This window comes from Falco peregrinus, chromosome 9 (assembly GCF_023634155.1).
Source record: "Falco peregrinus isolate bFalPer1 chromosome 9, bFalPer1.pri, whole genome shotgun sequence".
NCBI classification, from domain to species: Eukaryota; Metazoa; Chordata; class Aves; order Falconiformes; family Falconidae; genus Falco; species Falco peregrinus.
The window spans coordinates 18,019,090-18,031,000 of record NC_073729.1 but is presented as its reverse complement, the minus strand read 5'-3'; the positions used below and the strand labels follow the sequence as shown (position 1 = coordinate 18,031,000).

Sequence of the window (11,911 nt, the reverse complement as noted above, 5' to 3'; positions counted from 1 at the left end):
CGCTCCAAAGGTATTTAAACAGCATGCCACCTTTTTTTCCCCAGCTTTAAAATGTCCAAGTTTTGAAGTTCTGCACTTGCTTGAAGGCACCTGAGGCTTGATAAAGCTCAGTGGCGAGATACCACGTGTATGCCCAGATCTGTGCAAGAGCTGTGCACCAGGGGTTCCTTTGCTGGAGGAATCCAGCTGGGAAAGAAATCCTCCATGTCACTGTCATCTGAGTTTATTGTCCAGGGCTGAGTGAATGTCTGCAAGTGCAAAACTGAAAAATGTTTTGATGGAGCATCTTTAGTTACAGTAAATTGGGGCTGTCTAGAATACCACTGAAAAGTGTTGGGCAGGATGCACGGACCAGTCATTGATTAGTTTAACTCTACTGGGTGCATTACAAAGATAAGTAGTAGACTAGATGTCAAGTTCGTTGTACAGTGGCATAGGTTCCCAGACTTTTCACGTCGCTGCTTATCTTCTGAGAGCTCGTGCCCCATTAGGCAGGGCTTCCAGGGTAGTTTGGGTCTGAAAGAAAAACATCATAATATGTGGCAGTGCAAGGACTAGCAACGGTTTGTGAGCCAGTCACAGTATTTAACTAATCCTCAGTGTCTGCTTCCAGGTTGCAGAGCCTGGACAACTCCAGATTTTATAACCGAAGGTCAACTTGTTGAGGTTAAAACCTGTGGAGATTGCAGAGCAAAAGTTTTTTTATAGGGACAATCTGAATATCCAGGGGACCTGAGAAACTCTGAAAAGGGAATTAAGAGAAGGTTTATGACCTTATCTGGTGCTGCGTAACAAAATATTGGTCATAGTCTGTAATTTGGAAGTTAATCTATTTGGGAAAATGGGCCTGAGACATGCAAGTAGGAGATGCTGTGCATGTTACATCATTGTAAACTTGGAGTCAGGAACACCTGTTCGCACTCCTTGTGGGTGTCTACATGTAGCTATTCACCAGCATTATTCTGGGGATGGATGAATTGCTCAGCAGCTGTCTCTGGAAACTATCAGTTCATTCCTTATATGACCTAATTCCAGCCTGGTAGAACTTTGCTTTTGTTCAAATTAGGCAAAAAAATACTGGAACATGAATACAATTCGGTCTTTTCACAACAGCTCTCTGTGTTGCTATCGCAGTCGGTAAGCAGTGTGCTGAATGGCATGCAGTTTTCTGACCTCAGGACCTTCCATAAAGAAGTGGATCTTATGAGATGTGCTTTCATGCCGTGTCAGAGCATGGGATGAGTTTCACCCACTGGGGTAAGTGGTAACTATAACATCAAGCTGAGTTTCCTTTAATATCTGTCATATTTTGCTTTCGTTTTATTCTGCTGCTCTGTAATAGGCTCTTCGCCATGCTTTTGTGTTTAAGGTCGGATTCAGCTGTACTGTCAGGGAAAAAAAAAAAAAAGAGACTGAAATCTCATCTCTGTTGCATTTGAAGGATGTAGGACTCTGTGACTCTTAGTCACATATGAAGAGAGGTTTCCATTGAGGAACCTGGGCTGAAACACGGCTATGAGGTGAGACTACCTCTGTTCCACAAAAAAAAAAAAAAAAAAAAAAAAAAAAGCTCTAGAAAAAATAAATTAAGCTTTACTTGCTTTATGTATTCTCTGATAATTGCATAGGATTTACATGAAATATTGATGGCACACTTTCAGCCTGTACTGGGGATAAATGGCACTGCTATGTGTCTCTGTGCCTGCCTTTCTGAGAGACCCTAGGGTGAAATGGTAAAGATCTTCTCTAAGGACTGAGTCCTTTATGGTCCTCTGTCAGACCTCCTGCGGGATGTGCTCAGGGATACCTGGGAGACTAGTGTAGGCTAAACGCTGATGTCCCAGGAACCACCCTGCCCCTGTCTTCCCTGCTAAATTGCTGTAGGGCGCTTCACAGGAGCCTTGCTGAGACTGGATCTTGAGTGAGGGCTAGCTGGAGAGGCTCAGGCCTGACCAGGCAGAGGTAATGTCGGCATGAAAGGGAAGCAAGCAAAAGGAAGTGCAGATAGGATCTATCTCCGCTGATGGCTGTGTCTGTGTAAATAGTTAATAGATAAGGTTTCAGGAGATAAGTTCTCTAAGACCAATAAAATTCCTTCTTTTTGTGCACTGCAAATGGTTTCCTTTGTTCGCTTCTTTACATCAACTCTTAACAGCATCAGTCCTCTACAGGGTGTTGCACCAGCTCCTTGTCATGCAGGTTTGCATGGCAGGGTTGCCTGAGAGGCTTAGCTCTGGCTCTTAACCTGTAGCCCATAACCCTCCCCATCTGGGTTTGGTTCTTAGGGGTGTCACTTTTCTTTCAGATGCAAAGTTTGTGACTATTTCCCAAGACTTTGTCACCTTGAGATTTGGCTGCAGTGATGCCTCTTAAGCCAGGGCAGAGCCAAACCTTCTGTAGAAGGCATTGGCGAGTGCAGGTGGAGTAATAGCTGTCTGACTGTCTTCTAATTTTGGGAGTCTCAGGTCCAGTGATAATGTAATTTATTCCTCTTTAGTCCCAAATGTGGATAATCAACGTGTGATGTATTTGCTGTGTGAATTTTAACAGAACTGGTAAAGAACAGCAGGCTGTAATAAAACCCTAGGAAAAGCCATATCCCACTGTCATTTCATAATGGACATGAGGTTTGACCATACGGTAGTGTGGGATGTTGGGCAAGTTTTGTACAGGACTGGCTTGGAGGGCCTTTTTGAATAAGACATTGAACATACTCAGAAAGTGAAGCTAATGAAAAAATGCTCTAACCAAAACCCAGTGAGATCCAGATTTTTCCTTCTCAGGGAATGTCTTATGGTTGAGTTTTATTTCCACTCCTAATGAAAGCAATAAAACAATCCAGAAAGCTGTTACAAAACATGATTATGAATAATTGTTGGTTAGTCAAGTGATCTGAGTAAAAGCAAAACATTTCATTTAGATCTCAGCTTAGTATGGAAAATAGGAAAGGAATTTTGCAATGCAAAAAATGCCGTTCTGGAAATGTAGAAACATTTAATTTTCGGCAAGCTGATTCTTTTGCTTTTCTCTTCAAAAGGAATATTAGTCAAGATCATCAGTTATGCAGATTTTTTTTTTCATGAATTGACAGTTTCTTAGAGTCTAAATGTAACCAACTTGTATGTAAACCACCTAAGGGTAAGTCAAAATGGTGCTCTAATCTCAGTGAGTTTAAGTGTTGCTAAGAACTGAGAGTATCCGAAAATATCTGAAACAGTCCTATAGATAAGGGTGTGGGTTTTTTTTCTTGGCCAGCCAGAGTATTTGTGTGGACGAAATTATAATAAGGAAAAGAAAAGGCTTAAACAAGTTGCACTGATTTTTCTCTTGGTCTAGAACTTCTTTTTATCAGATGACATTTTTTAACTCAAGTGGAACAAGCCAGAATACTGTGTTACTTTCAACAGTCTGTTGTAGCTCGCTTTTATTTTCGCCAGCTAAGTCTACAGAAACCTCTGAAATGTTTTCAGGCCAACAGAAATGGTATCCTGGAAGAGCACGCGTTTCTTGATGAGGTAAATAGAGTTTTCTGGTCAAGCCCAGCTGCAGCTGTTTGCATTCGTAGCCATTGATCTGCCTCGCAGTCTGGTGTAGCGCTGCTCCCTACTGCCTGCCAGTACGAGAGAAGTCGCTCCCTGTAGCTGTCCAGTGGTATTAATGGGGGCCCAATGACACCTATGGGAGACTGGTTTTCTTACAGTGGCAATTAAGCTCAAAAGTGGCTTTTTTGAATCAATGGAAATTAAATGCAGATAACAGGCATTAATTGAACAGTTATTGGAAATAATTTAAATTATGTGTAGTCGTGACTTAATGGAAATTAATGACTACCATTTGGGTATAAGCAGAACTGCTGGAATGTAACGGAAGTCAATACAAGCAGTTACAAATGGCTGAGATAAAGAAGTACTTATTGATATTAGTGATCTTCAATATTTTGCATTGAAACTATAATACAGACTGTATTGCTGTGGACTTCATCTAGAGTACAGGGATAAGAAATTGTTCATATTATAGATGTAAAGTGTCACTAATCTGGTAATTTGCTACACTGAGTATTGAAATAATTAATGCGTAGATCATTCTTAATTATAGTCTCGTATTTACAGACAAACTGAAACCGAGGCTGTTATTGATTAAAAGAGGTGCCGTATTGCAGACTTTTCTAACCCTGTAACTGTATTGTTCTTGAATTTCATATAGTGTAGCTTAGATTTTTACATCTGATTTGAATTACTTGAATGTCTTAAAGATCTGTGTTCCAACCAGATGTGAGAAATGGCTTTGGTTTGGAAAGTTTCAAGGAGGACCACCAAATAATGAGGAAAAAACCAACTCTCTATTATTTTTTCCCCTACACCTTCAGTGGAAAATAGAAAAAAGCCCAAGTATCCCAATTTATTAATACGACTTGGGATCCTGTCAGGAAAATGTTCTCTACCTGCAAAGTTTCTTTATCATTTTCCCAGCCCAAGGTTATATAGTAGTCTTGATAAACCACTGTAATTGAAAGAAGTAAACATTTCTGTACATACTATTACTATTTACTGTGATTTACGCATGTTCTGTCACAAAGCCAGTGCTTTAACTATGCAAAATTTCTGCTAGTTAAGCACTGCTGGCTGTACTCCCTACAATTATTGGCTGTACTGATAGAATATATATATTCTAGTTAACCATAATAAAACCACAACTTTTTTTCTCTTTTTCGTCATTAAATTTTTGGATTTTTAATTTAACTTAGTTACTTTACAAAAATTTATAAATTAAATGGACATATTCAATTTAATCTGAAGGTGTTACATTTTAAAGAGGAAGATTAGGTCATGCGCTACTTTTCTACCACATTTTGTTTTGTTGTCTTTACTTGGTGGAAGTACTTTTATCTCTCAGAATCGGTTTTGTGTTGCAAAATTATGTGATAAAGATTAAAGACATTCTGGTTTTTTAAATATTCTGAGAGATGTAGAGAAACCACTCTATTCCTGTGAAATTCTCATTGGTGAACTGGGGGTGACTGGTAGAAATAGACCACAAGAAGAGTATGAAAAAAAGCAAAGAGAATTTATCTACAAAGGGTAAATAAAGGTTGGAAGTTTCTTTGGAAATACTTCTAAAGCTCTGTTGAACATACCATTGAAAACTGAAAGAATTAACTAGTTTGTTATGCCATATACAATGTTTAATACTGGTATGTATTGCAAGCTAATGGTAAAAACAAAGGAACTCGAACAGGTTACTATTAGCTCACAAAGATACAATCTGTACTTATCTTTGAGAAGTCCAAGAAGTACAGAGACCACGTTTCAAGTACCGAAAATGACTGGAAAATATAATTGGCATTATTCCTTTTAATTATACCTGGTGATTTGTTCCAGGATTTACAATCATGACCTTGATATGCTATAAACAGAACCTTCATTTAAAAGGGATTAAGGTTGGTTATGTGTGATAACCCACCTTAACGTAAACTCTGTGAGAAGATGCCAAGTCATGAATGCCTCCTACCCATTGCCTTTCATTGCCAATGGCCACTACGCTGCTTCGGAGAACCCCTCTGCCGCCAAGTGACAACTGAACATCCTACAGACGAGCCTTCTCAGGGTATAAACACAGCTTTGGTAAGACCGTTGGCGTCAGCATCACTTGGGGTTGTCAGGTGTGACATGCACACTTCAGTAAGCAGTGCTTTGTGCATTTTTGTGGCAAAGCACCCGCAGAGAGACCCCCCAGCTGATTCAGCCGTTCTGAATCCCATGTTCTCAGGGAGGCGGAGGCTTGCTAACACAGGTTGGCTTGTGAGCTTGGACAGGGGCAGACTGTGTGAGGCTCTTCTGCACCCTCTGAGCTGAGCTGGTGGAGGCTGCTTCCAGCCCAGGGGACCTGTTGAGTGCCCAGACTTCACACTGAGTGTGGCCTCCCTGGCTCCCAAACTGGTGCTCAGGTCAGGTCAGCTCAGAATTAAAAAGCTGGGGCTGCCTGTACGTCTGTCTAGTCCTCTGATGTCTGAAGTAGAAACCGTAAGGGCACCAGCATCTCTACTCCCAACAGAAAAAAAAAATGCAAAGAAATAAGCATTTTTCCTGTGTGCAGCTCTCAAAAGAACTGGCCTGAGCCCTGGTCCTGATTGTGGCTCCTGTCCAGCTGGAAATTTGGGGAAAGATGGCTGTTTCTTCTGCAAATTCCTTTCCACATACTGCACACACGCATGCACACACATGGGGTTGTGAAGTGGTTACATCTTTACTGAGGGTTTTGCTATAGGCTGGGTGAAGCCTTGTTGAAAATGGTAGGTCTAATCACCGCCCTGTCTTCTGAGCTACAGGAGACAGTTCAGCACATGTTTCTGCCCAAAACAAAGGCAAATGTAAGGTTGCCCAGGAATTTAAAAGATCTGGGTGGGGAGCCTTGTTGAATTTGTTTTGGGCAGGGATGCATGTGGAAAAGAGAGGGAGCAGATTGAGCAGCAGACTGGGAGGAGAGGTGGGCAGTCTGCAGGAGCCTGGTGCACAGCTTTGGGAGCAGCCAGGAGGGGGATTTCAGTCCTGAGGTTTGCTGGAAGGACCTTGGGAACTCGAAGAAGGAATCCTTCTCCCATTATGTGAGTCAGGATGTGTGATTTAGTAGTGGTTCAAAAGTGGGCAACCGTATATTCCATCCCATTCAAAGCCATACACAACTGTAATCATCCCAAGTAACAAAAAATTGTGAATAAAACAAGAGAGGAAGGAGAAAGTCTGCTTACCTATATTTTTGAAATGCATGACCAAAATACCTTGCCTCTACCTTTAACCATTAGAGAATTTTGAAAGACTGGTTATTTATCAGGCCAAAACAGAGTCAACGTAAGGAAGTCCTTACAGATCTATTTTTATATTCATTGAAAGTCACAGTCTGAACAAAATTATTTTAAAATTCCCAGATAATTCAGTCTCTGTAGATTATGAACTACAGGTTTGGTAAATTCTGTATACAGCCAAAGCAAAGAGTCCAAGACCTTTAATTAATAAACTTAAGTGAAATATTTGAACAATCTGATAATAAACACTGAAACAGGCCCTGGACTGTTTATTTAAGTCACAGTTGTAACAACAGCCTTGGAAGATTTACCTGTGGTAGGACTGCAGATGCGGTTACTCAGAGATTTTGGTAGGATTTTTAAACTCGTATAACTGTACTTTTATTTCTATATATTCCAGCTAGGGCTAGAGTCCTTATCATTGCAGAAACAGGGATTTATAGCACTTTATTCCCTTTAGTGTTCATGTGGAAGGCCACGGAGCCCTCACTCGGAGGCTTGCTGATATAAAGATAATCATCTTTGAAGTGAACTTCCTAGGAACCAAGTCCTCCTCCAGCTGGAGGCAATGGAAATGCTATTGCTGACATCAGTGGTAATAAATTTCAGTTCTAACATTCTTTATGACACCTCTTTTTGGAACAGATACATTTACTGGAGCAGTCATTACTAATTGCCTGCATTTTTTTGTTCGTTTTGTTAAATAAGACTTGTATTTCTTTTTTTTTTTTTTTTTTAAACCCAATGCTCATGGAAAGGAAGGACGGTCTATGTTGGCTAAATCTTTTAAATATTGAACTTATCTCCTTTGTCTTCCTTTTTATTATCCATCCATTTGAAAGGAAGGTGTTTATGATGTGAGGTTTGGCAAATAGATCATGAAATGTAAATTCTATTTTATTTTTTGTGATGCAGACAGAGAGGGAGAAATACTATTGTTTGACCAATTTATTTCTTTTTTTTAATTCACACTGAGTTGCAGCTCAGCATGACTTGAAATGACAGTGATACCAAGCCCAAGAGTCAAGATGATACAGTGGAAATGCCAACTGACTCCTCAGAACAGCACTGCCAGTGGCACCACTCTTTACTGTTATTGACTGAATTCAAAGGGGCCTGGGTTTTGCTCTCAACTCATGCATTATGTTATCATTTTTCTAGTCTCACATAATTTATTTAAAAGCAATTGTTTCTCTGATTCACAGCCATCTACACATATGCAATTCGAAACGTTATGTGCCATATTTTATCTCTCCCTGGGTACAAGTCTACAATGTGTTGAAGTTTACGTGAGATGAGGATGCTCAGCACTTCACCAAGGCAGGCCCCAAGCGAGAGGTGGATGTCATGTTTCAGCAAGTGTGAGTAACAAACGGGCACGGTGAGGGTGGTGGTTAAAGGTTGTTGGAAATACACTTTGGGATTCTGATGTTGCAACCCTCAGCTGCTGCTATGTTATTTTTGTGACCCATTTCTTCACAGAGTACCTCTGATAGCCTTGTCATTTATTGTTAATGCTTCCATGCTGATCATTTACATACTATTTTTATTTAATGATTCTTCACCAAGGGAAGGATTCTGCTGAGGATAAAGCACTGACCTCTGCAGCGCTGTGTGTTTGTCCTGACTCCCTCCTCCACCAAATTTCACATTGCAGAGGGTGCTCAGCAGACACCCTCTGAGCAATGGATCTCGCCTCACCTAACATGGAGGTAGACAGACATTTAGCTACACATCAGCTTGGTGCCTCACGTTCCCCTCATAGCTGATGGGAAGAAACAGACACCTGTACGCTGTGATTCATCTCTCCTGACTCAGGTGTTTAGGAGAACATGAACAGAGACCCAGCAGTGCCTCACACCATGGCGGCTCGTTCAGATACCGTTGCTGACACTGTGCGTATCTACCTTTGCTCAGCTGAATCTGGTACTTTTCTTAATATGACCTTAAGTCCAAGACAACTCCACCTCAAACCATTTTCAAGATTTATACAAACTTTTCCAGTCTTTTCCCCACTTGGAGGCATTTCGATAAACAGGCACATTTCTAGATTTCAAGGACAAACTGGTCACCTGATGGCAAAACAACATTCACCGCACACTGAAACCTGTACTTCTGGCTTTTGGTCCTATTAATATTTTGGTATCAGCTTAAGATGTTAAGTGATATGTTCAGGGCTTCTGCCTGAAATAGTCTGGGATTTCTTTAAAAACACAAAATTAGTGTCTTTGATGCTATCTGACTACAAAGCCACAGAGTCTCCGATATTGAATTCCATCCTTTGAATCGGTCTTTTAAAAAAACTTGTTTATCTATAATTTTGGTCTGTGTTTTTAGAGCAAATTGCCTCCCAGTTCTGAAAACTGACTGAGCAAGATGTCACTTGGGAGGACTGGTGTAATCTAGTCTCCATCTAGCAATAAGCTGCTTAATTTTGCTGACTGGGCTGGCCAAAATCTCGGTGGGGATCCAAATCCAAACTTTGCAAATTCAAACTTTTATCACCAACCAAATAAATAGTCTCATTTTGACCACAGAAAATCTGGCTTTGAATCTGAATTTTGTAGTCTGGGTTTCCCTTTACTTCCTGTCTGAGAGCATCGTTACGGCAACTCCTTGTACAAGTTCCTATCTAATTGAAATGCTAGTGGCATGCATGTGTGCTAAACAAAGGAATGTAATAAAAAATTTATGAGTTAGTTACACTTTGAAGCAATAAAGTGTTAAAGAGTTAAAAAGAGGTCTTTTTTTTTTCCCCCAGGTCCTTCAGGCCAGGAACTGTTTGCAACGCACGGAGCACATTTGGGATCTGACTGCTGTTATTATTCCCTTTCGCAGTGTGCTACATACATATCTTTTTTGATTTCCACGAATATGACAGGGATCTATGCAGTGAAGCATGCTGCAGTGATATGAAACTCTCTCAGCGATTTTCAAAATATGCAACCCATAAATCATTCACCTTAACCTGGGCCCAAATTTGCATGAAACTGGGGGTCGATTGTCTCCAAAGCTAATTTACCAAAAGTCCAACCAATCCCAGCTGTGTGTGAAGCACATAACGAAGTTATAAAGGCAGGTTTCAGATGGCTTCAGGGTCTGTAATGGATGCTTTGCACAGCTGTAATGATGAGTGGGTGAGGAGAGTGAAGAATGAATCGAGTGTGGGTGGTGGAAATATTCACTGGGCATGTCATGGCCAGGGGAGGAAGCACAGAGGCCTCCCAGCCTCCGTGATGGGAAAGACGTCAAGGCTCCCTGGACATGGGTCCTAGTTATTTATTTATTTCAGCCCTGACATGTTCCCATTAGGAAAGCAAAAAATGTGAAATGGATACCGTTTCTTTTGAAAGCAGGGAGCTGATTGTGGCTAAGCAGCAGAGCTGTCTTATAATCTGCTTCCAAACGTGTGGGTGCCTCTTGGGTTTCCTCAGCTATTTTATGGCCCATTTTCAAAGATTTCTGTAAAATCAGGCCAACAACGTCTGCATCCCCTACCACATCAGTGAAAAATTGGACCGTGTTTCAGAGCCATGTAAATTCCTTCTATAAGGAACACTTACGTTTTACAAAGTGTAAATTTAGCAGACCGGTTCACGGGATGAATTCGTCCCTGGTTTGTCCCCCTTGTTACATTACAGTTACCACGGGGACGGGGTGACTAATAGTTTATCATTAGTGAGCAGCCAGAGGAGCACCACGTACAACTGCACATTACAAAGGTTTCTTCCAGGATTGCCATGACGTGCTCAGATAGTTGATAAGATAATTCAGTCTTACTGTTCCCACATTTTCATGAGAACTTACCTATAAGTAAACAAACCCCGAAGCCTAGTTTATGTTTCTTAATTGTATTATTATAGGGTGCAGTAAATGTAATAAAGCAATCTTCTAACTTGGCTTTTCATATGCGTTGTTCCTAGACCAGTTTTCTTGTACATGTCAAATATATACATCAGCTTTCATGCCCAAGCTCCTAGCAGTTCAAATACTGTCCATTTCTTTATCGGCACCATATTTTTAGTGTTAGGACTTGATTGGGCTGGCAAATACTAGAAATGTGTTGACTGGCGCATGGTTAAAAATCTAAGATGTGTAATGCTTAAGTAACGCTAGATATTCGTGGCCCACATTGAACGGTTGTTCACGGTCCACAGTTGCAACCACAGCAGATACAGCGGTTAGAAAGATGCTGTTCTCCACAGCTCTGGGGCTGCCTGACAGCTGAGTTGCTCAGAGTGGTGGGGCAAGGTGGTGAATGGGGTAAGATGGTGGCTGCACTGAAGTCTTTGGCAAACTTCACCGATTTTGTAGGAGTAGAATGTTTCTTTTCGTACAGAACAATGTGCTCATTCAATCTGAAAGATAAGTAGGTTTCTCAAAGTTTTTTTTTAGCCAAATGGAAGTGTCTTAAAGGACAAAAAAAAAGTCTTTAAACCAGGGCAAGAATTAGTGACATTGATAACTGTCATGTTTGAGGTTTTAAGGAAAGCAATGAAAATTCGAAGCCTGCCAGTACTTCATTCTTTCACGCTCAAAGACTCATGCAGCAAGAATCTGTAAGTGACACTCAACCAAGAAAGAGCTTTCTGAACAGCTGATGTGAAACTTGAAAAGAGGCAACGTAACAAATGTAATGCGGGGGGAAGTGCTTTCATTCCAGTTCAGGAACATCTGGTTTATTGCAACAATAACTACTGTAATTATATCACTGCTGGAAAAGCTGCTCTAGGTTAGGTTAAGTTTGTGGTTTCTATAATAAACACTGCTTTGGAGGAGTGGGGGTTTCAGTATTTCAGCCATGTCAGATCATGCTGAACTGAACTGTGATTTGAGGCAAAAATAACAAAATATGGAAAACATGAAAGCATTATTCCTAACCGTATATTTCTTGAGATATACTCTTGGTTTATTCCTCATTATAGCAAGTAGAGGGTGTGCCAAAGAAGCAAATTGTTGGATGACTGGCCGTATTTCACTGATAAAAACTAAAGAAGTATTTTTTTTGTCAGTTGGAAATAGGCTTATTAATACTTAGAGTAATACATATTGTTGTAATGAATAAACAAGCGTCCTGCAAAGGACATTATTCTTACTTTACATACAGGGAAA

At 40.6% G+C, this 11,911-nt stretch overlaps 1 long non-coding RNA gene across 3 annotated transcripts; it reads left to right on the top strand.

Moving 5' to 3' along the window:
* Nucleotides 1-769: 769 nt before the first annotated feature.
* Nucleotides 770-10,706, top strand: LOC114012950 (uncharacterized). Of its 3 annotated transcripts, none has more exons than XR_008748852.1 (4): nucleotides 770-1,257; nucleotides 3,353-3,515; nucleotides 5,379-8,160; nucleotides 9,561-10,706. It is a non-coding gene; the product is annotated as an uncharacterized LOC114012950 (long non-coding RNA). The 3 variants fall into 3 exon arrangements; XR_003555751.2 differs by having other exon boundaries at nucleotides 770-3,515; nucleotides 5,379-5,621; nucleotides 8,005-8,160; XR_008748851.1 differs by having other exon boundaries at nucleotides 770-3,515.
* Nucleotides 10,707-11,911: the final 1,205 nt, after the last annotated feature.